The sequence below is a fragment of the Oratosquilla oratoria genome, chromosome 41, assembly GCF_046742065.1.
Source record: "Oratosquilla oratoria isolate Oo_2021 chromosome 41, ASM4674206v1, whole genome shotgun sequence".
NCBI classification, from domain to species: Eukaryota; Metazoa; Arthropoda; class Malacostraca; order Stomatopoda; family Squillidae; genus Oratosquilla; species Oratosquilla oratoria.
Window position 1 is genome coordinate 27649421 of NC_134817.1, and position 2776 is coordinate 27652196.

The window sequence follows — 2776 nt, forward strand, 5'->3', positions numbered from 1 at the left end:
GGGAGGAAATAAAAAGGAACAGAATTTGCGTCGATAATGGAAATAAATACGCTCTGTCGTATGACATGACTTGCATTCGATTCGACCTATGATCGATCATCTAAGTTTGATTAGATCGTTCTTCATTTCTTCGACCTTGGGAAAAGAAAGACTTCTTCCTCCTTGCACGCAGCTCCTCGTGCTAACAGGCTTAGGGTAATCCAGGCGGCGTTGCTGGAAGTGGCGGCGGCAAGAAGCAATGACAGCAGAAGCGGCGAGCGACCCAGCGGGGGTTCCAGATCTGTCAAGTGGCCACCTTAGTGTTGGACAGAAGCCCGCTAAAGGAGCATGTCTCTCGTGTGCTTCCCGTGGTGGATGGTACACTTGTTGTGAAGGATAACTGCTCTTCTTCCTCTGACTTCCTGGTCTTTTTTATTCTTCGTTGTCGTTCTCCGCAAGGAGTCCCTCAACCGGCAAACTCTGGACACCAACGCCAGAGGTAAGAAGTGTCGCGTTATTATTATTATTATTATTATCTTTTGGTAGAGACTGATAGTGTCGTCGTCTTGAGTGAGACTGGAAAGGGGTTAACACTTTGACGGTTAAATATTCTAATTAGGGCTCTTAACTATCATGTTCTGGCTTAAACTAAATTATTTTATTACCTTTAGAATCACCTTTCGTCCAATGGGAGTTTAGGAATTGGAGTCCTCAGTTGTATTGACTCCAAGGCAAATCCACTTCCTGTGATGTCGTTTTCCTTATATGAGTGAAATCCTGTAAAGTTCTATCATCAAATCAAAGATCAGTCATCAAAACAATGCTGTCAGTGAGGACCAATCACAATTCGAATATTTTGAACACAACTTTTTTCGTTTTCTTTGTCTAGTCGCTCATTTAGAACAACCTCTGTGTATATCACTAAATTTATCACTCCAATATTCCATGAACCCTTTTATAGCAATAAATAAAGTAAAAAAAAAATAAAGATCTTATTGTTTTCGTTTTAATTTGTGAACTAAAAAGAGCGAAAAAAGTATATGACATGGGTTGTTTTTATTAGCTGGCCGTCTCAGATATCCAGAAGTGAAAATAGACCTTTGAAGAATGTATCCAGAAGTTTCCACGGCGGCCGGCTTTGAAATTTGCAAACGCGTTTTTACTGTTACTTGAATATAAATAAAGAATAGAAAGTAAGACAAACATTTACTGCCCCGAGCAAAAATGACTAAAGACATCTGAATTAACTTGTTTTACTTGTGTTGATCTGTTGATGATAACTGTTAAAAACAGACGATTATATTCAACAAGAACTTCATCATCAGATAAATAGTACATGGATATATGTGTCTGTTATAGCTTTTCAAATTCTCAATTTATTTCACAAAAAGAAAAAGCCACTTTGAGGGTATTTTGTACAATTTGTTTTTTGAGGTTCTTAACCGTGGATATTAACTGCGTTTTCTGATCAAACTTCTCGTTTGACCTTCTAGATAAATGGACAGGTAATCCGAGACGCTAGTTATAGAGGGTTGTAGAGTTTTTTCTGGTTGTTATTACCTATCTTCTTAATAATCTATTTATTAATTTGTCTATCGATTTATTTATTTTTCTTATATCATTATCATTTTTCTTTACATGAAAATCTAGTTATTGGTCTGGCTTTTGGGTAGTGGGTAATGTCAGAGCATTTCAGAAAAAATACTCGAAAACTTACTCTCATACTGACATTAAACCAAATGGAATTTTCCAGCATTATATAAATATCATACACCTATGTTATGAATATATTGTGAATGAAATTTAAGAGGTCAGTTTTGAGAGCACCGTGGTAATGATGGGAAACTTCTCTATCATCTGTAATTTGCCCTGATTTAGGTTCGAAATAAGCCTTAGAGATGGTGCGATAGAAAAGACATGTTACAGGATAATACATCGAAAAAGAGATACCATTTAGCAGCAACATTTTTATCGATGTAATGGGAATTGTGCAGAAATATCATGGTGAGGACTTAACGCTTATGGAAGTGTTTCAGCAGGAACTGTGACATATTATACACAATTGTGAAAGAAACGACAAAACAGATTGTCGACTTGTAGTGACAAGGAGCATTCGATAAAGGATACTGATAATTACGATTTTAAGGACGCAGTAGTTAAAAAAAAAGGTTATTTGCAAGCTGCGAAAGCAAAAAAGATATATACTACCAAATATCTCACAAAGAGTGGATAAATGTTCAGCACGAGGTTGTTAGTCCTGTTAAATAACTCAGGATTACAAATAGAAAATGTAACAAATAAACTCAAAGGTAATCACTTTGAATCCGATAAAAACATGCGACTTTCAGGTACAACAAGGTTGTCACAGGTTAAGAAGAGAATATCTTTGTGATCCTATTTCGAATGCAATCAGAAACTACCGTCTCCCTCAAGATTAAGTAACGTCATACTCATGTTGACAGTAGCATTTGGTAGATCTATGCAAGGTAGTGATTGTCTATGCAAGGACATATTTCTATTCTGTCAGTGCGTTTATATGACATGATGAAACAATCACTATCCACCTGGTAAGATCCATGATTGGCGTGTCGATGTCAGAGGCTGTGTTGAAACAGACATTTAATTTCTTTTTGTACTTAATCTGAAAGTTCAGGACATGCAATTCTAGAAAAAATAGAAATAATTAGAAACATATCAACCAATTATTTTCATGTGTAAAATATTATTTGGTTTATGATTAGTCTATGTTTGCATTTTCAGTTGTTTTTTATGCTTTGACACTACCCGTACTCTAAAA

The 2776-nt window shown here is 36.0% G+C and overlaps 1 protein-coding gene across 2 annotated transcripts in view; it reads left to right on the forward strand.

Moving 5' to 3' along the window:
• The first annotated feature begins 245 nt into the window (after positions 1 to 245).
• The window catches only part of ninaC (STKc_myosinIII_N_like and MYSc_Myo21 domain-containing protein ninaC), a 68336-nt gene continuing 65805 nt past the window's right edge, over positions 246 to 2776 (forward strand). For both annotated transcript variants that reach the window (XM_076178331.1, XM_076178332.1), the window contains exon 1: positions 246 to 478. The gene's annotated coding sequence lies outside the window, so the exon portion shown is untranslated. The remainder of the gene's footprint in view (positions 479 to 2776) is intronic.